The sequence below is a fragment of the Pangasianodon hypophthalmus genome, chromosome 19 (genome assembly GCF_027358585.1).
Source record: "Pangasianodon hypophthalmus isolate fPanHyp1 chromosome 19, fPanHyp1.pri, whole genome shotgun sequence".
NCBI lineage: Eukaryota > Metazoa > Chordata > Actinopteri > Siluriformes > Pangasiidae > Pangasianodon > Pangasianodon hypophthalmus.
The window spans coordinates 20,702,248-20,727,076 of NC_069728.1; the positions used below are offsets into that span (position 1 = coordinate 20,702,248).

Below are 24,829 nucleotides of genomic sequence, written 5' to 3' on the forward strand. Positions count from 1 at the left end.
GAAGAAGAAGAAGAAGCGCCGCAGTGTTTTTCATACTGAGTGTGAAAATATTATCCTGTACGTGAAAACATTATTATAAATAATATAAATAATATAAATAATATTAATATATGATATAAATAATATTATTCTCAGCGGTCTGAAAGGTCTTGAAGGGTTTGGTGTAAGACTTCCGGTTGTCCATTTCCGGTTATTTCAGCTTCTGTACATCAGAACATCTGTAACCGCTGGAGTTTGACGGTAACAGTTATGCGTCGGCGGAAACCCGGTATTGTTTGTGCAGTTAGGGGTTGCCATAGCAACTGGTACAAACGCAAGGCTCCATCCTGGTCCTAAAAATGAAGAAGATCTTCAGCTTTGGGTAAAAAGCTCTGAATCTGAAGAAACCAGCGAAGCAGCTGAGCATTTGCTCTTTTCACTTTGTGGACAAAAGACCTGCAGAGGATCAGCCTTATCCAGACAAGTATTTGGGCTGCAGGATATCAACACATAAAGGCAAGTTCAACTGCTTGTGAACAAAAGTATGTGCACCCCTGACCATCACACCCATATGTGGTTCTTCCTCAAACTGTTTCCGCAAAGCAGGAAGCACACAATTGTATAGAATGTGTTTGTGTGCTGTAGCATTACAGTTTCCCTTCACTGGAACTAAGAGGCTGAAACCTGTTCCAGCATGACAATGCCCCTGTGCACAAAGCGAGCTCCATGAAGACATGGTGTGTGAAGGTTGGAGTGGAAGAACTCGAGTGTCCTGCACAGAGCCCTGACCTCAACCCCACTGAACACCTTTGGGATGAACTGGAACACCGAATGAACCCCAGACCTCCTCGACATCCCAACATCAGCGCCTGATCTCACTAATGCTCTTGTAGCTGAATGAACACAAATCCCCACAGCCACGCTCCAACATCTAGTGGAAAGACTTCGCAGAAGAGTGGAGCTTATTATAACAGCAAACACACGGGGAATATATCTGGAATGAGATGAAGAGCACATTTGGGTGTGATCTGTAGTCAGGGGTGCACATACTTTTGTCTATAGTGTGTATCTGTGTGAAGCCTGTTATCTGCTGTAAGGGGCAAAAGGTTTTATAACCAATAAAGGAAGATTGTTTATTAATTAAAGAATACTCTCATACATTTTGTTAGATATAAATATTTTAAGAATTAATTTGTATAAAACATTAATGCAAAACCCGTGTACCAAGTGCTGCTGCAAATCCCAAATCCAAACAAGTTACACGTAGCTGTAACGAACTGGAGTGAGAGTGGATGCAATACTTTTATTAGCAGATCTACATCAACAGGGAACGGATGTAGAAACACAATGGGCTTAGGAAAGAGGCAAAAGGGGAAAAAAACAAATGGAGATGGAAAATAAAAGTCACAAAACCTTGCAGAGATCAATGGAAAGTGCACTGGTGTTGAGTCTATCCACAGAGGAAATGAGCAGGAAATTAGAGCGCAGTAAGATCAGGAGGCAGGAGAACGGCGTAATGTGAGTGGCTGAAGTGCTGACGGTGGAGCTGATGCTACAGTAACTAACTTAAAATGATGTCAGTGATGTTAAAATGGTGTAATACAGCTTTTACAGATTTTTATAATCAATATACAATCGGAATTCTAAAAATTAAAAAATATTTAATGTAAAGAACACATTAGTACTTTATCAGTCATTAATATACATTTTGATCTGGTATAAAAATTTAGTATCTGAACCTTAATTTCATGTTGCAGTCGAATATTTTTATTCAGCCCTCTTGCACTAAAACGTTTTAAAATGTAAAAGACGTATAAGACGCATTATATTTCCAGATACAGTATACTGACTACAAATCTACAATGATTAGGCAATACAGAAACCTTGATGCATACAATTTAGAATCATAAAACATATAAATGTTTTTATGTTCTATAAATCAAGGGTGATATACGAGAAAATGCTGAGAAAATATTCAAAATATAATTTAAATAGAAACTATTCAAACTTAATGAAAGACTAATGACAACAAGTAGTTACACTGTGCAGAAGTGTTTCAGGTCTGAATTGATTTCTTTTTATTTTATTTTAACTTGTTATTTTATTTTATCTTCACGGCTCTTGTCTCTGGATGTTCTGGAGGATGAAGGTTTCTTAGCAAAACTCACAGCTGCATAGTTCAAGACATCATCATCATCAGCATGATAAAGAACAAGAGCCGTTTATAAACCAGAGCGGATTAAAAGATTCACAAAAAAGTTATTTACTGTATTTTGTAAGGTGATGTCAGTTATAATCCTACATGTCCTGTAGACTCGAGGACAGATCTGTATTTATTTAAAGAAAATCAATACACATGATAAAACACTGGATTACCTGATTTGTGTTATTTGGATGGTCGTTGGAAGCCCCTTTATAAAACAATAATAAATATCAGTAACATTTAACTGTAAGTGTAATGTAATAACTGTAATGTGATACTGATAAATTCATTTTAAAAATAATAATAAAAGTAAACGTACCTCTTCTTTGATTTTTAAATAAAACTCCAATCAGAACCACGATTACAATAAGAGATATTATTATGGAGGTTGTTAAGGCAATAATCCAATGTTCATTTCCTGAAATGATGAAAATGCACAACTTGTATAAATATCATATGATTTATTAACAGGAAAAGGTTTTAACTAGAGAAGATTCTGTTATAGAAAGTGAAAGGAAGCTTATTTGATCAAAACTCTTACCTTTTCCATCGCTGCTGTCTGAACACTGGAGTGTAACAGAATCTGTGTTCTTGTTAACCGTTCCAAGTGTAGGACAGAGTTTCATCTCTTTACCTTTACAAATAAAATGGAAAACCAGCAATTTACAATTTACAATTACAATCTAAATATGAATAATGTGAAATATTCAGCATTTAATGCATATCTACACATAATTCTGGTTAAAGTGTTGATCTGGAATTAGCAGGTTATCAGAGTAAAACTGTTTACCTTCAAATTGCAGACGTGTTCCAGATGTGAACTTTAGTGCACTTCCATCCAATTCTCCACAGAAATATTCTCCTTCATCATCTTCTCTCGTTTCATTAATGTTGAGATCAAACTTATGGTCATTTACAGTAATACTGAAGCGGCTATCTTTAAATCCCTCAGCAAATGTGTAGCCCAAAGTGCCTCTGTATGGTTTTGCAAATAACTGAGGCAATTTTCCAAAACTCTGTCTGTACCAAAATAAATTATCTTTTTTTTGATGTTAAAGTTACACTCCATAGTTACATTTTCTCCACGCTTTACTGTTTTCACGTGAAGCTCCTTGATGTCAGAAGTTTTTACTGCAAAAAAGTGTTTAATATTTAATGTTTAATGATGTCAGTAAATTAGTTAAATATGTAATATTACTATTTTAAATGAAAGTTTTCAAAATGTTACTCACCAGCTGTGCAGAGACAAAGCAGAGAGTAAAGAGCGACAAAGAGTGTGATCATCGTTCCTGTTTAGACAAAGTGATAGTGAGGTAAGGAACTTGTGTGTTCAGTAGAAAACCAGGTCCAGACTCACGCCTGATTGGATGTTTTGAAGCTGTGGACTGATTTGATTGGTCCATTAGCTGTAAGGAGATGTGAAGCTCACAGTGAATTCTTGTCTATTCTGATGCTGTGATGAGTCACATGACTTTACAGATATGATCTACTGGAGCTCTATCAGTCCTGTGTGCTGGAACCTCTCTGATAGAAGAAGTTTAATGAAGTGCTTTTTGGTCAGTGCCAATGTTTTGGGTCCAAAAATATATTTTTTAATGACATTAATTTCTACTTTGTTAACAGTCAAAATAAACAATGCAAATTTACCTTTAGAAGTTCCTTAAGCTCCAGTTTCGTGCCTTCAATGAGCTTAAATATTTATTTACGTTCATGTTTCTGTAGCTAAAAATACAAAAGACTGACTCTCAAGGGAACCATCCCAATGACGGCAAAGGACGATGGTATTTAAAAACACTTTTGATCCTTGTTATTGGTATTTTGCATACTTTAAGTAGTTTATACTGACCCTACTGACTATAGCATAAAACACATCCTCGTCAGCGTAACATTCAATGTTATAAAAGTACAATAATTAAAACTTAATGACAGTGTGTATGTGACGCATTCTGACTCTTAGCTGCATATAACAAAAAATTTTATATGTATAATGTAACAATATTAAACTTGGCTAAGCTGTTACTGGTCCGAACCTGTGTGGGCGTGTTTGAAGCACAGAGCTTTTTTTTTTTTTTTTTTTTTTAATTTTGATGTTAGTTAGTTGTGCTGTCAGAGTCACATAGCTTTCTGTAGCACTATGTGTGTTTTTGAATCTGGCGTTCTGCACTACCGAATGTGAACTTTCCAATGACAAGTGCTGATTTCTTTAGCCTGAATTGAATCAGTAAGGAATTTGCTCCATTTTCAAGCCATGGTCTAAAAAGGCAAAATTACCAAAATTGTCACTGTCCCAATACTTATGGACCTGACTGTACTTTAGACGTTAAAGACATCATAAAGAAGGCTACAGTCCTTGAAAATATGTTTCTATCATGAATAGCTCAGTTGTAACTTTTTCTGTAGCACTAGTTTTTACAGGGCCACACCCCCTTTTTTAAAGCATCTATATCTCAGAAACGAATGTAGATACAAACCTGACGTTTTGCACACTATTTATTGGGAATATTGACATTATTTCCAGAAAGTATGACACAAATCTGAGATGGTCAGTTGGAAGGCCTCCAGTGATTTCACATGGATTGACCCTGTTGTGGAAATCTAGAAATAGAGGTAAATAAATTCATTTATTTATTCATTTATTGCTGCAACAAGACGTCTTCAGTATGCATTACAAAAATCATGCACCCAGAAGAGGTGCTTCCCCTTTCAGGTGCTCCCTTTTATACATTGTTTTTCACTCCTTTAGAGCATTTCGTTACCTATTATGGACATAATTACATAAGGTTCTGATTTTGCCTATTGTTGTAACTCTCAGTTACTAGACATTGGCACGTTCTTCTTCTGCCTAGCTGACATTTGGAATACTTCGTGCTTAACGATAACAGGAACTGGACTTGTTTCACTTCTTATTTTCCTCCTTGAACAATAATGAATGTTTTCCCAAAACATCATTTTTTTCATGACTTATCATTAAAAACTTATGATATACGCAAATAAAATTTTCCAGTATAACCCCTTGTCTTCTTCTAATTTAAACCTTTGTGGTTTGTATGGAGTGTGTAAGTCTACAGAATATTCTGGATTTCTGCTTATGATGATCTGACTCTTTCTCCAGAATCAGAACCCCTTAGCCCTTGTATAATGGACTCAGAAGAGGCCCAGCTGAGCTCTTTCAGAAATCCTGCAGAGGCTCATGCTCACTCACAGGTAAGGGTTGGCCATATGTGTGTACTGGTCTGATGTTGTCTAAATTTATGAAGTTGTGATAACTGAATAGTGGAACAACAAAGGGTTACAACAAGCAAAACACTTTGTCATAGCAGATGACAGATTTATTCAGGTTTGTTGAAAAAGGACATACGTTTTATGTCCTTTTTAAACAAAAAACAAAAGGATTTATCCGTTGTACCTGTTAGGTGGTTCTGTTATGATGTGTGAATAACGTATGTCACGAGGACCCTGAGCCACCTTTCTAACTGGAAAGGTACTCAGAGATAACTGCTGTGCTCATGCTCCTGAGAAAGTTCCAATCTTTTAGAACCTGGAGAAAATGCATGGTGATGACCCGGTAGCAGCATCACAGACTTCCTGGAGAGGCATGTCTCTAATGCTTGTGATGCTAAACAATAGGGCTGTCTGTAAGCATTGGTGATGAAATCCTCCACCCAGTTGGGAAGTTTTTGTTTAGAGACCTTTAGAGATCTTTCATCGTGGCAGTTGATATGAGCATCTGTTTTGTCTAAATAATACCGTACTAGTACCGGGCACAGAGGAAAACTCTGTAGGCTCAACAGTTGCATGTAAGGCAACTTGATCACAAGAGCACAGAGTTGTATAACTCTTTTTGACAATGTTTTTTTTGCGACAACCATTTCAGATTAGCATCCTAAATAGTATGGTTAAGGGCCAGTACAGTGGAGAGATCCCCCGCTGTTCTCTTAGGGAAGAGATGAAAGTGTTAGGCCTCTTTAGAAAGATTATAATAAACCCATGATCTCCCAGAGAGATGCAATCCACTGAACTGTGGTGGACTGTCATGACCAGCACATAGACCTTTAGTGTAGATGAGGACTTGCCCCTTGTGCCTGTCCCTGAAGAAAAGTTAGTATCGTTGCAATTAAGCAGTGGAATTGGGCCAGGCACCAGATCCAGCCGATGAGATAAACACCATTTGCAGAACAGCTTCCACTTAAGGGCATATAAGGCCCATGTTCTAGGGGCTTGTGTTCTGGAGTGTTTCCTGAGCTGCTAGGTTGCTGACTTCAGTTGGTAATTAAGATGCACAGGTGCAGATGACCTGGCTGAGGGTTCCAGATCTCTTTGTCTATTTGGGACAACAGATCTTCATGGGTAGAAGGCCACCAGGGCATTCCAACCACAAGTGAAAGCAGTAGTTGGAAACCAAGGTCTTGCTTGTCAAGGGAGCCTTTTGCACCTTTCCACTGTGACAGATGAACAGTTCTAAGGATCAGGTGTCCACATAAAAGAAAACTCTGTAGGCTCAGCAATGCATGCAAGGCATCACAACACAATGGATGGCATCTAGCTGGGTCTCATAAATTTATTATGACTTGTCACCTTTGCTATAAAGTTAACATGCGTTTAAGTATTAGACTGGATGCTAATTATGAACTGTGGGTCTAAGATGTGTGAAAGCATTAACACGATGTAAAAGTTTTACTGGTCTTCTGTATTTAATTGCTAAGAACAATGACTCAATGCATAAAGGTTTCCTTCCCTGGTAGCCTTGATATCATGCTAATCATTCATGGCTGCTATTGCTTAATAGCAGGGAAAAGAAAATTAAAGGGCCCTTCAGGCCAAGCAAATCAAAGTTATTATCATTTTCTTGGATAATAATCTCTAGATATATAAAGTCTGTTAATTTTCTTGTGCTAAATAAGTATTATTGCTCATTAGCTTTGTGAAGATGGGCAGAAAGACCCTGGTACGGCTTCAGGTGGAAGGACATCAGGCCCCGTGGGACAAATCGCCCCTGTGGATCATGAGAAAAATGTAAAAAAGGAAGAACCTGAAGATGAAGACTACTCCTGTAAGTCAATAGGACACATTCATTACAGTCCACATTAGAGTCTGCTGCTCAGTAGTACATTTTAGTATAACTAGACCTTATTTGTTACTAAACCAATACCTTTATAATGATTTTAATTTCCACTCATTGTTCTGTTTTATAGTTCACGTTTTTGCTTTAGATGATTGTTTTAAAATTCAACTGATGGAATTTCAGGTAAAGGGACATCAAGCACTCTAGGAGACATCACATCTGTGGACGAACAGAAACATGTAATAAAGGAAGAACCTGAAGATGAAGGCTATCACTGTAAGACAACACGGTGTATTAAACTCAGTAACACTTTGTGTAATTAACTAGCCTTCAGGTTTGAACCTCTGTTTCATATGATGAAGGTATTTAAATTAAAATAATGGAATTTCAGGTGAAGGAGCATCAACTTCTGTGGGATGCATGAGCACTGTGGACCAACAGAGTGGAGGATTTCAGAGTAAACATAAAAAAGAAGAAGACTACATCTGTACAACAACAGTCTGTGGTTAAGTAACGCTGTTACTTTAACACTCTCATTAAAGATCATTTTACAGTTTATTACAAAGAAAAGGACCATATTAAACATGCCATCTACTCATTTCATTATGACCGTGATTGGTTAGCAATAGACTGCATGAAAACCCCAGGAATGGGTGGCAGGGACCTCTCTCACATCCATGTGAACACAGGAGACAGCGAGACTTCCGCACATCTGGGCTGTCCTTGGCAGGACCACCAGCCGGGCAAGGGTAATGGTGCTGCCAGAGTCTAGGAGACCTGTGGTGGGTGTGCCATCTACCTCTACCATGAATGTGGGGGCCTGCCTCAGGGTGTGGGCATGGATGGCACAACCTGCGACCCAAGGTTTGGGGGCCTGTTGTAGAGGGTGCGGGTCCGGCTTAGTGGGCATGGGTTCATTGGGTGGGAAGGTATAGGCGGGGAGGCTGGGTGGCACTCTCCTATTCCTGCCATCGCTGGGGTCTGGGCATCGGGGTCTGCCTTCTCGACATGGGTTAGGGCTAAAACCCCTCCTTTCCCCCCTGCCAATCGCCATGGTGGTGAGTACACACTCGAGAGCGTCTACCATCTCTCTGGGGTTACTGGGGTAAAGCATGTCGATGGCCTTCTACTCCTCAGGTGGCAGGGCTCTCAAATACCGGTCCATGGCCACCCTCTCCACAACCTCGGTGGTGGTGTGCTTGTTGGGCTGGAGCCACCGCCAGGTGGTGCGAAGCAGGGAATCCATTTAGGGAGTTTGGGGAGTGGCTTCCGGCCAGTAGGCCCAGCTGTGGTACTCTGCCACTGCGGTGGTCGGTGACAGCCCGCTGCAGGCCAGGATCTCTTCACTGAGCAGCTCGTAGTCAGCGGCAAGAATGCGTGGTAGGCCAGCTGCGCATCCCCAGAAAGAAGGGGCATGAGGATCTGGGCGCATTCCTCCTCGGGCCAGCCCTCCTGGGCGATGACCCGCTTGAAGGCCTGGAGGTAGGCCTTGAGATCATTTTCTGCAGTCATTTTGTTGAGGAGCTGCTGTGTGTCTCAGGGAGGGCCAGGCAGGGGGCGTAGCAGAGGCCGTTCTCAGTTTCCAGAGGGCCAGCAGCTCTTTGGTCGTGGTATGTGGTCCGAGGGCCAGCTCCTGTGTCACGGCCTGCTGCTGGAGGCTGCTCTCCAGAAGATGCTGTAGGATCTGCTCCATGGGTTGGGAGGGGGTCAGGTCTGTGCTCATGCCCACATTCTCCACCAGTAGCAACTCAGGACTGTGAGGGACTGAACACAGACATAGGAGAGACCAAAATAAGTGCCAAAGTGGGTGTTTATTTAATAAAAGGGAAGGAGTGTAGGTGAAGGAGTGAGGTGCGTAAGTGCAGGTGAGGGTCGGGGTGGTCGATGGCAGCAGCCAGGCAGCACAGTCTTTGGGGTCAGTGAAACGGGCCTTAGTGTGTCTGACTCAGGAGGCATCGCTGCTGTCTGTGGGGAGAGAGAGACAGACACATTAGTCGGGAGCAAGAGTATACGGTAGAGAGAGAACCCTTTTATAGTCCATGGTTTTCTTGCTGACAGTAGAGAGCTGTGAGGAACACTTTTTTTCTTTGTGCCTGGCTCTTTGGCCCACAGTCACGCACATACAAGTGTCACACACATACTTCTGGTGGTCCTGTAGAGGATTACTAGGATTTGTCATGGCAGCTTCCCATCAGGAAGGATATCCTATCTGGGAAGTTGAATGTCATCCATGCTCAGATTGATTTTAGTGATGGTGGTTGTTGCAAGCTGACAGTGTCTACCAAAGTATTGTTACTCTGCCTGGGGTATGTCCATGTCATAGGCAAACCTTAGGGCTGTTTTACTGGTGTAGAACTGTGCAGCAGCATTTTGAGCAGCTTGCACATTATTTTAGTGCTGTAGCATCATTGAGGCATAATGGCAGTCAGAGCCCTTTGACACCTTAGTATAACTCTGTGTGAGTCCTTAGAATCTGCAAAAACTTTACCAGAGGATATCATCCAGGTAACAAATGTGTTTACATTACTCTCTGTATCATACTACATGCCTTTGTTAGTCAATCAAAGCACAAGTTGACTGGGAGCATTATGTATGCTTCCTCTAGTCATGCATAATTCAAAGAGACTATATTACATTCATAGTGTTTTCCTAAAAAATGATTTTACCATTTCACAATAAAAATTTCTAAATTCTAATACTGTTCATTTTGTGCTCCAGAAATGAACGATGCCCAGTCACGAGTCTTCTCCTGCTCCTGGTGTTCTCTTTCCTGTTCATCTCAAATTTACCTTCAGAAACACATCAGACGATGCCACTATGAGGAATATGTGAGACTGATAAAACCAGGAGAGTTTAAATATGAGAATGTGATGCTCACAAGAAGCTCCAATCATAACCAAACAATTTCTGGTACTCCCAACAGTAATACCTCTAATGAACAAATACGGAAAGAAATCTATGCTTGCACACTCTGTGAGAAGAGTTTTACTGATCAGAAACATCTCCAACAACATCAGCACCTTCACACAGGAGAGAAGCCGTATAACTGCTCACAGTGTGGGAAGAGTTTTGCCCACAAGTGTAGTTTCCAACGACACCAGCGCATTCACACAGGAGAGAAGCCACATTACTGCACACAGTGTGGGAAGGGTTTTACCCAAGCATGTAGTCTCCAACGACACCAACGCATTCACAATGGACGGAAGAATTATAACTGCTCACAGTGTGGGAAGAGTTTTGCCCACAAGTGTAGTCTCCAACGACACCAGCGCATTCACACAGGAGAGAAGCCATATTACTGCACACAGTGTGGAAAGAGTTTTACCCAAGCATGTAGTCTCCAACGACACAAACGCATTCACAGCGGACGGAAGAATTATAATTGCTCGCAGTGTGGGAAGAGTTTTGCCCAACGGGGTAACCTCCTACAGCATCAGCGGATTCACACAGGAGAGAAGCCGTATCACTGTTCACAGTGTGGAAAGAGTTTTTCCCTCAAGTGTAATCTCCAAACACACCAGCACATTCACACAGGAGAGAAGCCGTATCACTGCTCACAGTGTGGAAAGAGTTTTTCCTACAAGTATAATCTCCAAACACACCAGCATATTCACACAGGAGAGAAACCGTATCACTGCTCACAGTGTGGGAAGAGTTTTTCCCACAAGTGCAACCTCCAAACACATCAGCGCATTCACACAGGAGAGAGGCCGTATCACTGCTCACAATGTGGAAAGAGTTTTAGAGGCAAGATGTATCTCATAGCACACCAGATCATTCACACAGGAGAGAAGCCATATCACTGCTCACAGTGTGGGAAGAGTTTTACTCGACATAGATATCTCCAACATCATCAGCTCATTCACATACAAAAGAAGCCATATTGTTGTTGAGAAGAGTGTGAGAAGAGTTTTGTTCAAAAGAGTGAACTCCAATCACACCAGCGCATTCACACAGGAGAGAAGCCATAACACTGTTGAGAGTGTGAGAAGAGTTGTAGTCAATGTAGTAATGTTTTCACATCAGCGTATTCAAATAGCAGAGAAACCATGTCAGCGTTTCTAGTGTGGACAGAGATGTATTTATTCAGGTGCATTTACGGCTGCAACTGCTATAATGATATGTAGTTAAGTCAACAAACTTCAAGATTGAGTATTTTGAGTAGTTTTTGAGTTTTTATGTCTGAGTATTAAAGTATTCCTCTTATACAACACTGATTTGCCAGCAAATACAATTTGTAATTTATTAAAGAATGGCACATCACACTTTTTTACTGTTGTACCAGAATGATAAGAAAAGAAGAGTATGGAGAAGGTAAGGAACTGCTCATGATTCGAAGCATACCACCTCATCTTATGGTGTGGGAACATATGGCTGCCAGTGGAACTGGTTCCCTTGTATTAATTGATGTGATTGCTGACAAAAGCAGCAGGATAAATTCTGAAGTGTATAGGGCTATATTATCTGCTCAGATTCAGCCAAATACTTCAGAATCCATTGGATGGAACTTCACAGTGCAGATGGACAATGACTCATGTTTGGCATCACCTTTAGACTTGCACCAAGAAGTTATGCAATTCATCAGTTAGGAATAAAAAGACTGTCACAGACAAAAGCTATACAAGATGTTTGGAGTTGAGTGTAAATTCCTGCTCAATCTGTATGTATTGTAATGGTTTTGTATCCTTCTGGTTAAAAAAAACAGCTAATCTGAGGTGTTTTTCACTTGTGTTTTGTTACTGATTTAATTGGAATAAATAGACTTTCAATTTTTGCATTTTGGAGAAGTCCTTTTTCCCCTCAACAACTGGCAGAACTGTGGCCAAAGAACACCTTGGAACTCCTTTTCTTTACCTTTCTTGCATTTTTGGAAAATACTTTACAGCTGGCAACACAGCAAGAAGTATTTTCCAGGAAAGCAAGAAAGGCAGGGAAAGAGAATCCTTAGGGCTTCTTCAACCACAGTCCCAATCAGTGACCCTGGCACATGCACTTTATGTAGTAATGTGTAGTCTCTTGTAGTTCTGTTTTGGAGGAACGCTGTTTCATTTGACTGTATACTAACTAGCTGTATATGGTTGAAATGACAATAAAGCCACTTGACTTGTCACAGACAATGGCTGTGTGCTAACCAAGAGGTTCATTCCCTCTTGGAAAACGACATGATTTAAAAAGTCGTATTGCCTGTGTGCTTTTCTTACTATATTACCTCACCAACAGAGTTTTTAGACTGATGGTATTCTTAGTCCATGACCTAGTGAACCAGTATCAGGATGTATTTATTGATAGAGACTTCAAAGCAATTGATGTAAAGGTTAGAAATTGATGTCCAGAACAAGTGGCTCTATTCAACATATTTTGTAATTCAGAAAAGGATAGAAATTTGTCCGATACTAGATTTGAAAGGAATGCAAACAGTTTTTATTTGTATAGCGCTTTTAACAATGGACATTGTCACAAAGCAGCTTTACAGAAATAAATACATTCAGGATATAAATTGTAAATGTATGAATTCACTGGTTTTTAAAGACCCTGACATTCAGTATGGTGAATGTACCAGATGTTCTTTCTGTCCCAGGATTGGTTTCATGTCCCTGAACACAAGAACATGGATTCTTTTTCAAGTCAAGTCAAGTCAAGTCAAGTGGAGTTTATTGTCATTTCAGCCATATACAAGTACATAGTGAAACGAAACAACGTTTCTCCAGGACCAAGGTGCTACATAAGACAACACAGAACAACACAGAGCTATGGGGACTACATAAATTAAACATAAAGTGCAAACGTGCGGACGCACAAGACAGAACAAGACAGTACAATAACTACTACGCCAGTACGCAGTTCTGTTTGAAAGTGGCCAAGTGACAATAGTGCAAATAATACAGAGTTTGAAATAAATAGCTGAAGTAATGTAAACATAATGGTATTGTATTATGTAAACATAATAGTAGCAGCAGCAGCATAAAACATGTGCAAAACATGTGTAAAACGTGCATGGAAGATGTTCAGTTGCGTGTATGTGTGTATACAGTATGTATGTGTGTGTGTGTGTGTTCCTTCCTTCAGTCCAGTTCTAGGTGTTGAGGAGTCTGATGGCATGAGGGAAGAAACTATTGCACAGTCTGGTCGTGAGGCCCGAATGCTCCAGTACCGTTTACCAGACGGCAGGAGGGTGAAGAGTGTGTGTGAGGGGTGTGTGGGGTCATCCACAATGCTGGTGGCTTTGCGGACGCAGCGGGAGGTGTAAATGTCCGAGATGGAGGGAAGAGAGACCCCGATGATCTTCTCAGCTGTCCTCACTATCCGCTGCAGGGTCTTGCGATCTGAGACAGTGCAATTCCCAAACCAGGCAGTGATGCAGCTGCTCAGGATGCTCTCGATAGTCCCTCTGTAGAACATGGTGAGGATGGAGGGTGGGAGATGTGCTTTCCTCAGCCTTCGCAGAAAGTACAGGCACTGCTGGGCTTTCTTCGTTATGGAACTGGTGTTGAGCGACCAGGTGAGGTTCTCCGCCAGGTGAACACCAAGAAACTTGGTGCTCTTTACGATCTCCACGGAGGAGCCGTCGATGTTCAGCGGAGAGTGGTCACTCTGTGCTCTTCTGAAGTCAACAACCATCTCTTTAGTTTTATCCACATTCAGGGACAGGTTGTTGGCTCTGCACCAGTCCGTTAGCCGCTGCACCTCCTCTCCATATGCTGACTCGTCGTTCTTGCTGATGAGACCCACCATGGTCGTGTCATCGGTGAACTTGATGATGTGGTTCGAGCTGTGCATTGCTACACAGTCGTGAGTCAGCAGAGTGAACAGCAGTGGACTGAGCACACAGCCCTGTGGGGCCCCAGTGCTCAGTGTGGTGGTGTTGGAGATGCTGTTCCCGATCCGCACTGACTGAGGTCTCCCAGTCAGGAAGTCCAGGATCCAGATGCAGAGGGAGGTGTTCAGGCCCAGCAGGTTCAGCTTTCCAATCAGGTGCTGAGGAATGATTGTGTTGAATGCTGAACTGAAGTTTATGAACAGCATTCTAACATAAGTGTCTTTATTGTCCAGGTGGGTGAGGGCCAGATGGAGGGTGGTGGTGATGGCGTCATCTGTTGAGCGGTTGGGGCGGTAAGCGAATTGCAGGGGGTCCAGTGAGGGGGGCAGCAGGGTCTTGATGTGCCTCATGACGAGCCTCTCGAAGCACTTCATGATGATGGGTGTAAGTGCAACGGGATGGTGGTCATCGAGGCAGGACACTGAAGACTTCTTTGGCACGGCGGTGATGGTGGTGGCCTTGAAGCACGTCGGAACAACAGTGCTGCTCAGGGAGGAAGATGTCCGTGAAAACATCTGCCAACTGGTCTGCACATCCCCTGAGCACCCTGCCAGGAATGTTGTCTGGTCCAGCAGCCTTTCGTGGATTGACTCTGTGTAGAGTCTTCCTCACGTCGGCCATGGTTTTTGAGGTTGGCCTTCCAAGGACAGGCATACCAATTCAAATTTCTATCCTTTGTCCGCTCTAGCAGTAAGGTTATTCATGAGATTCATGCACGCATCCCTGTCCCCTGAGAGAGCAAGAGATATTTTCCAACAAGGAGCAGGTAACCCGAGCTACGTCAAACCTCCTAATACAAATTTCTTTTATGGTGAACTGAAAGAAAAGCTCCCTGATACTGAAACCAAGCACACAATACATGATTGTGAAGCTAGATTAATTGAGAAACTTAGCCACTCCCATCGCTTGCAAAACAAATTCATGCAGGACATTATGTGTGGTTCCGGCTCCTGCTAAGGATGCTTGGGATGTTAACCGCAGATGCAGCAGTAGTCCCTTTAGGACCGTTAGAACTTTCAGAAATACAGTCAGGTCCATAAGTGTATGGAGAATGACACACTTTTTGTAATTTTGCGTCTATACACTACCACAGTGGATTTGAAATGAAGCAATCAAGATGTGATTGAACTGTAGGTTTTCAGCTTTAATTCAAGGGCTTTAACAAAAAAATATTGTATTAACCATTTAGGAATTACAGCCATTTTTACATAGTGCCTCCATTTTCACAGGCTCAGAAGTAATTGGACAATTGACTGATAAGCAGTTTCATGGCCAGGTGTGACCTGTTTCCTCGTCATTTCGTGGCAAAAATTACAAGATTATTTGGCCGACCCATGCCATGTTGTTTACTCTGAGTACCAGCTCTTACTCACTGATAGATGTTATAGAGTACCAATGTGCAAGGGTGACTGCTTCAAAAAGTCATTTGTTCCAATTTTAATTTAAGTTGTATTTTAAACAGTAACCGGTGACTAAGCAACAGATAATGGACTGTGCAATTGTTAAGAGCTATGCATCTATCTATCTATCTATCTATCTATCTATTATTTGATTTCACACTTTTAGTCTGACAAGACATTAACTGTTTATCTTTTTATTATTCTTATTACACGTACATTGCTTTTATTTCTTTTTAATCAGTTGTATGTATGTGACCGAATGGGTTTGAATGTTGCAGCTATAATGAGTCCAAGTAAAAATGATAAAGTTCATGTCATCTCATCTCATCTTATCATCTTTTATACTAGCAATTTAAAGGCCGTATCATTAAAATTGAGATATTTCTAATGTATTGATTGAAGGATATTCATATGGAATTTTCTCCAACAGTGAAGACTGCATTTGAAGGTAGATTTAAGCATGTGATTTTTGAACATGGCCCAGGTTTGGTTTTAGCTGGTAATGGATTTGTGATTAACAGAGTGGTCGAGTGCCTCTGACATCTAAATAGGTGTTTCAGAGCTTTTTGTTCCTGCCACTTAGTGTTATGGACACCGGTATGATGGTATTTCTAGGGGAAAAATCACAACAAAAAAAAATGCAGTTGGAGATATTCTTGAATTAATTTTAAATTTATTTGTCACTCCTGGAAAAATAAAAATAAAATGTAATTTTAATTCAAATCAATTTTACTTGTATAGCGCTTTCAACAATGGACATTGTCACAAAGCAGCTTTACAGAAATAAATAAATTCAGGATATAAATATAGTATTGCAAATAAACCATATCTTCTAAAAAGTGACATGTCGCTGATCTTTATTGCAAAGTTCCTGGGGAATCTCCGCAGCAAGAAATCTGCAATCTAACAGAACTCACTCCTTCAAGACATCCTCATTGGTTTCTCGTCTGTTGTAAAGAAAAAAATCTAAAGCAGTCTCTGCTGAAAAAAAAAATATAATAAAACCCATCACAGATATTCTAATGGTTTCCAGTACAAAAATCATTAAAACCACCAGCTCTTAACCATTAAAACCATTACTGGTCCTTAATGGTATCCTAGACAATGGTATACTAGACAATAGATGGCAACAAATTACCAGTAGAAACCCAGAGCGACCTTTAGAGTTTCTATTTAAACTAATACAATTCCCATTAAAACCATTACTATGAGGGTTTCTGTTGTTTTTTCAGCAGGGATCAATATGCAGTATGTTGGCAAATTTCTAACTAAACTTTAAACTGGGATTAATCACAGCAATGAGACCTCAGTGTAAGTACCACAGAGGCAGGAAGTTCATGAACTTTTCTCATAAAGATGGAGAGAAGGCCACACCTGGTTTTCAGGTTTGGTTTCCCTGGTAACAGACTCGTGATTTACAGGAAGCTCCAGCAGGCGGCGCTGTGAACATGAACTGCGATGTAAACTCACCACAGAAGAAGACAAGCTTTTATTTTCTCTCTCCTTGTAAACATTGGAGCTTTTTGATCGGGTTAATTATTTCTCCGTGAAACTATTCCTGATTTTATTTCTCATTACATAAAAAGAACAGCTTTTATTGTCTGTATTTGAGGATGTTCACTACATTGTGATTTAAAAGCTGAGGTAAGTTAAACTAAGAGTGCTGTGAAACAGAGACAATGCTACTCATCTGACAGTCCGGTTTAGTAAAAACATAAATAAAAACTCATTTATTTGTGAACATTTGCTAAATTATTGTAGTTTATTATTGCATGAGCCACCATCTCCACCAGGTCATAATGATTACGTGGATAATGTAGTTATCTATCACTAACATTGGGCCTCATTTATCAATCTTTTTAGTAAAGTTGTGTGTAAATGTTTGTATAAACCAAACCGAACTAAATTTCCACCAGAAACGCTCATTTTCTTGTGCTTGTGTGTGTATGTTGATGACACGGCTAATTTGCATAGTGACGTAGTGACGCCCACAAAACTCCATAAAAGGTCAAATGCACAGAGAGCTGGGAGCATGAAATGAACAATCAATGAACTGAACATCTCAATTCGCCTTCTATCCGTCCTGAACAGTATCAGAGATTAGAATTAGTGTGTCCCGAATCACTGCCTGCGTCCGAATATCCCTACTACCCTGTTATACCATAGACCCCAAAGGAGCAGTATGTCTGGATTCTCAGTATTCATAAAACAGTACACGAGAAATAACCGGACGATCTCCTGCTTCCGCCGAGATTCTGCAGTATGGAACCAGTGGACACTGCGCTATCCCATAAGGCAACGGGGCTGGAGCGGAAGAGCTGTCAGAATCAAAAATGGTGGAAGGCAGCGCATCGGCTCTTTTTAGTGCTATAGGTATTAAACGTTGTTCCTTGTGGTTAGCTTGCTGTTAACTTGTTGAAGGTTTACACAAGCAAAAAAAAACATTTGCTCTAATCTGGCTGGCTCTTTAAGTTTTTTGTGGTTACTATGACATCATAGGTCACATGACAGTTCCAACATGGTGGATGTAGTATATCTGGATTGTATTTATACTACACACGTATACTGATCAGTACATACTCTATCGACGGCTGAGCAGCAGGTACCGAATCGAATGCAGTACATACTGATTTCGGACGCAGCCGTAGTATGTTGAAATGAGGATCCCAAAGGTAACTGGTCGACTATTTCTGGTAGATTTTCGAAGTGGGGATCTGTGGACACTTTTTCAGCTAATATTACCCACAACTCTTTGCGCAAGGGAGGAGGAGGAGTTTTGTGACGATTTGCTTCGCCAAATTCAACCTGCAAACATGGCGGACGAGTGTAACTTTGGTGCTGCGTCTTTAGTATTTAAGTGTAAGAACTTAAATGTTAAGCACTAACCAAAGTTTTAAAAGCTGAAGTGCAGCGAGGAGGTTGTTTACAGTGACAGTGTGCGTATCTAGGCAACAACGTTTTCTTCCGTTACGTATTAGTATGTCCCAGTACTTGCACACTACTCTTTTGCTACACACCTAATGCATGTACTTTTTCTTTACAAAAATAGTGCATACTTTTAGTGCTGAAACACTAAAGTGGAAGTTATTTTGACTCACTTCTGTGCCAATAAAAATATTTAATAATATGTAATATTAACAATAAGTGAGCTGTAAATCTTCCATCATCTGAGGCATTTGTTTACGGCTCTGCGCAGACAGACCAGCCGTCCTCCGTTTGTACATCGCCATTTCTTTTGTCATAATTGAATGATTAGTTTTATTTCTTTTAATTTATGGATTTGGGTTGGCTGACTTTACCATTTTACCGTTCTCTTGTTGGTGCTCTGAGTCCCTGAGCGAGTGAACTAGCATGAGGATGTGTTTCTGATCAAGACTCCAAAGCTCTTCTATCAGTCGCTCTGGATAAAAGCGTAATAAACATAATCAGTTTAAATTCCACAGAATATTCCAGATAGAAAAGTGCAGTAATTCATGCAGATCGTATAATTTGATGTCAATCAGTCGAGGTTTACATTAGTTAGCCTTTTATGTGTAAATTGACACACACTCAGGAGCACGAGTACAGTATGAAAACCAAAATTAATGTTTAAATGCTCATACTAACGATTTATTCATAAACCCCTTCATATCCAGCTTGATAAATGAAACCCATTGTCCTTTATCTACTAGTGAATAGTGAATGAATTTATTCACTAGTATTAAGGAAAAAACTCTCTACGTATATGTGTATTGCGCTGTCATTGACTGTAACTGTGATTCCCCTGTTTTCTTCTCCCTGGATTGTATGGAGTCTGTTAATCTGCAGAATAGTCCAGATTTCTGCTCACAATGACTTGAACCTCTATTTCCAGATTATTGATTTGAACCTCATATTTTCATGCAATGGAATCAGCAGAGGCACAACTGGGCTGTTGCATGAAACCTCCACACACTCCTGCTCACTCACAGGTAAAGGTTATCCATATGTTGGTAATAGGCTGATAGTTGTGTGGTTTCATAAAGCTTGGGGCAACTGAATATTGGAACTAGCAGCGAAAAAATAATTTTTAATGCTAAATAATACTAAAAAATAATTTCCTACAGATTTCCTTCTCTGCTAGGTTGCGTGCTATCCTGGTAAGCACAGACTGCTATTGCCTATAAATCTGTTTTATGAAGAGTAGTGGGGAAAAAAAATCAATGATGCTTTCATACCAAGCAAATCAACATCATCATTATCTCCTCACACAAAGAGATATATAGCAACTGCTGACTTTCTTTACTAAATAAGTATTATTCTTCTTTGGTTATTAGCTTTGTGAGGATGTGCAGATAGAAACTTGTACGGCTTCACGTGGAGGGACACCAGGCTCTGTGGGACCCATCACCCCTGTAGACCATCAGAAACATATAAAAAAGGAAGAACCTGATGAAGAAGACTACCTCTGTAATGCAACATGGCACATTACAGTCCAGTCTGATTCTCATTTTAGTATTAACTACACTTAATTTATTACTGACCAAATGTCACAGCTGTTACTTTTCACTCACTCTTCTGTTTTGTGCTTCACATTTTTACATGACTGTTTAAATTCATCTGATGGATTTTCAGGTGGATGGACATCAAGCTCTGTGGGAGACATCCCACCTATGGATGAACAGAAACATGTAATAAAGGAAGAATCTGAAGATGAAGACTACCACTGTAAGAGAACAAGGTGTATTAGAGTCCAGTCTCAAGCTCAGTAATACATCATTGAAGTCAATAGACCTTATTTGTGACTGATTAAAGAACACCTTCCCATATATTCTTCAGATATTTTTTCACAGTTTTGATTGAGATGAAAGTATTTAAATGTAAATAATGGAATTTCAGGTGAAGGAACTTCAGGCTCTGTGGGCCACAGCACCCCTGCGGATGAACAGAATGGTGAAAATAAGCATTTAAAAGAGGCTGATGAAGAAGGCTACATCTGTACAACAACAGTCTGTGGTACTGCTGTCACTAACACTCAGTTTTCAATTTATTGAAATGTAGAGAAAAAAGAGATTTCGCAAGAGCAGAGGTAAAAGCATTTGGTTGATCCGGTTAACAAGTGACCAACTCTGATTCCTTTATAGCAGTATGAACAAATCAGGGTGGCTTTAGTGAGCAAGGTTTAGCCACAGGATACCACATCCCACTCCTTGAAGCTTACACAAGACTGTGTCAGAGTCATGATTTTCATGTGGCTTCAAGCTGACTTAAATTCCCCCTCTCTGAACTGTGGGTCCATCTTGAAGTGCTGGAAAATGGAGGCCATCTCAACCTGAAGGAATGACCCATATAACCAAGCATGCAGTAAGCCTTCGTGCCATGTAAAAAGACAAGTGGCTCAGTATGTAAGGCTACTGATCAGAAAATCGGGACATACATTCGCTCTGTGTAATGGCTGACACTGAGCTCTGACCCCAACTTCCTAACAAGCTGGGTTATGTGATGAAAAGAATGTAAAAAAAAAAAAATCATTATTTCTTCATTGTCACTTTGAAGAATGTTGTTCTTTGTGCAAGCCAATTTCCTGCTCAAGCCAAGGCCGTGCTGATTGATGATTTAAGCAGAACATAGTAATATCTTTAATATGAGATTTCTGTCTCATAGCCCGATAACTCCGGAATGCAGGGACCAGTAAAAAAAGCTTTTCGGTAGCTTTCAAACAACACCCTCCCCCTGCCTCTGTGATCTATGGTGTCTCAGAAAGAGGCTGCAGAACTTGGGCATTTTAGCCGACTTTGGAGCTCTAATTCTGCTACGGAGCTCATTATGTTTCAATCAATTATTTTTCCTGAGTCAGACACACTGGTTTTTACATCAAAATATTTTGGGATATTTTATAAATTTAAAAGTGTAATATTTGCCATATTGGGCCTTTTTTTGCCCAGGAGTGTATTGTTACACCTCTACTTCCCATGTCACCTTTGTTAAAATATCACACACCGTGCTTAGTTGTAATCACTGTGTCCTTCTGTTGGCCCTGTAGAGGTTCACTAAGATATAGTTTCATTGCTGATGTCTTGGCAGGAAGGACATGCTATCTCAAGGGGGAAGTTAAGTATCTTCCACACTCAGATTGTTTTTAGCAAACATGGTGGCTGTTGAAAGCCCATCCACCAGCTGACAGTAAGTGCCACTGTATTGTTACTCCACCTGAGGCATGGCCTGGCTAAGGCTGATTTACTGGTGTAGATGTGTGAAGCAGTATTTTGATCAGAATCTGAAAACAAGGATTACTAGAGGATATCTTCTAGGTAACAAATGCGTTTGTTACTTTCTGTATCACACTGCATAACTTGCAAGTATCCATAATCTAATTATTATTAATTAAGACTATGTTACATTCATATTTTGTTCCAAAAAATAGTTCAAATCGTTTGTACCGGTTCACAATGTGTTTCTAATGATGTTCATCTCCTGCTCCAGAAATGAACGATCCCCAGTCACAAGTCTTCTCCTGCTCCTGGTGTTCACTTTCCTATACATCTCAAATTTATCTCCAAAATCACATCAGACAATGGCACTATGAGGAATATCAGAGACTCATAAAATCAGGAGAAATTAATGAGAATCTGCCCACAAGAAGCTCTAGTCAAACGCAAACAATCTCTGGCAGTCTGAACAGTAATACCTCTAATGAACAAATGCAAAAAGAAATCTATCCCTGCTCAGTGTGTGGTAAGAGTTTTTCCCAACAGAGTAACCTCCAACGACATCAGCGCATTCACACAGGAGAAAAACCACATCACTGCTCAGAGTGTGGGAAGACCTTTGCCCACAAGTGTAATCTGCAGCGACACCAGCGCATTCACAATGGAGGGAAGAAATATAACTGCTCAGAGTGTGGGAAGAGTTTTGCCCAACAGAGTTATCTCCAACAGCACCAGATCATTCACACAGGAGAGAAACCGTATCACTGCTCACAGTGTGGAAAGAGTTTCATTCGACAGAGTGATCTCCAACAACACCAAGTCATTCACACAGGAGAAAAGCCACATCACTGCTCAGAGTGTGGGAAGAGTTTTATTCGACAGAGTCATCTCATCCGACACCAGCGGATTCATACAGGAGAGAAGCCCTATCACTGCTCAGAGTGTGGAAAGAGATTTGCACAACAGAGTTATCTTCAACAACACCAGCGTGTTCACACAGGAGAGAAGCCGTACCACTGCTCACAATGTGGAAAGAGTTTTATTCGACATGGTAATCTCCAAGATCATCAGCTCATTCACATACAAGTAAAGCCGTATTGCTGCTCACAGTGTGGGAAGAGCTTTATCCGACAGAGTGAACTCCAAACACACCAGCGCATTCACACAGGAGAGAAGCCGTATCACTGCTCAGACTGTGGAAAGCGTTTTCGAGGCAAGAGGCATCTCAAAGCACACCAAGTCATTCATACAGGGGAAAAGCCTTATTATTGTTCAGGATGTAGGAAGAGTTTTAATCGACAGAGTGATCTCCAAAACCACCTCTGTCTTCACACAGAGGAGAAGCCGTACCACTGCTTTACACTGTGGGAAGAGTTTTATTCGACTGAGTGCTCTTGAAAATCACTGGTGAATTCACACAGGACAGAAGTTGTATCACTACTCACAGTTATTGTTTCTAATATTCTTTTAGTTCAGTTATTCTTTTTTAATATTTCTGTTATTCAGATGCATTTAAGATATTTAAAGAAGTATGCCGACATGGAGCCATCAGCTTCTGTTCCATGAATCATAAATTCAGATAATCATGTTGAAATTTGTTTAATGTATGTAGATATACAGTTACTGTATATTTGTGTGTATGTGTGTCATAAAATTATATATTAATATATATAATTAGTATACCATGTATTTATATTGTTAATGACCTGTATGTTTTAGAATTGGACTTCAACAACTGGATGTCTTGTTATGACACATGTTTTAGTATAAAGTATAGTATAAAGGAATTACAGTGTCTGCCAGAAAAGTGGGTTTTGATCTCGGGTTCCTTTCTCCCCTGCCTTAAGCCTGATAAGCTATTATGGCAAATCACGCAATCAATCATAGCTATACTGTATGGCCAAAAGTATTTGGACACCTGATTATTACACCCACTTAATAACCCTCAGGGGTGGTTTGCATAAATGGGTTAGAGGTGCTAAAGGATTATTTTGGATTTTTGTGAAATCAAGTACTAGCACTACCAGCGGTTGTAAGAAAAACACGCAAATGGTATGAAGAGAGCCTGTTGGCTAAGTATAAACAGTCCAGTGCTGTAGATTCATGCAGCTAATTAGTGACAGTTATGTCACATGACTACACAGAGTGAGACGCCCCCTACGTAACCTCCAAGCAGAGAAAGCATGGCATAAACCCAGATGAGCATTATGAGCTTGAAACACACACAAACAAAATATAAATCACTAATACACCTCTTTATCTCCTGTGTGTTGTTATTATTATTATTATTATTAGGAGTCCAAGCACCATAGGTACTGTAACCCTATTTTTGTTAGTATTTGTCATATTATTATTATTCTGATTCTCCGCTAAAACGAATTGTGGAGACCAAATTGTCAGTCATAGAGACATGAACCTTGGTCAGTAGGTCGTACTCCCTGCCGCTACTCACACATAAAAGATGAACACAATTGGCCTAATGGTAGCGCTGTGGCACAGGGTTTTACATTTTGGTCCATATCTCATAAATTATTAGATCTACAATCAAAATTCAAAAGTTCTCTGGATTCCTTGGGTGCTTGCAAACAAAAAGCCTCTTGAACCATTTAGCCCTGCCAATTGCAATTTAAGATAATTTGCATAATATGCAAAACCTACTTTTGCATACTCCTCCTAGGTTTCTAGCCAATTCTTCAAAAAGCTTGCTTTGAATTATTTGGAAGAGTGTGAACCTTAAAAGTTATCCAAAACATTCTGAAAATTGCAAACAATATGGTCACCACAGGTCAATCAATTATAATGAGGCGGAGCCTGAATTACATAAACAGCTGTAACTCATGAGTGCTTGCATGGATTCCCATGAAACTTGAAAAGCATATACAGGACAAGAGTTTGAGGTCATACATAGGGGGTGGAGCTAAGGTGAGAACTTTGTCAACTGCATCTGTGTGCCAATGTGTAAGTGGATTTTTGATGAAACCTAATTAATTTAAAAATGTGACTGCAATCAGTCAATCATATTTAAGCAGGCAGAGGTAACACTGTGCTATCATCCCAAAACTTCAGTGGTAGGTTTTGACCCACTACTATCTGGTGCAATCTCACTCAAACTGCCCACTGGGGGGGCTCAATTCATGATGGTGCATGCAAAAACATCTCTTGGAAAATAAGGTGTACCATTAAATTTCTTTTTTAAATTGA

The 24,829-nt window shown here is 40.3% G+C and overlaps 2 pseudogenes; one reads left to right on the forward strand and one right to left on the reverse strand.

Moving 5' to 3' along the window:
* The first annotated feature begins 4 nt into the window (after nt 1-4).
* Nucleotides 5-24,829, forward strand: LOC113524749 (zinc finger protein 271-like; annotated as a pseudogene).
* LOC117599698 (T cell receptor alpha variable 13-1-like) lies at nt 1,255-3,957 on the reverse strand (annotated as a pseudogene).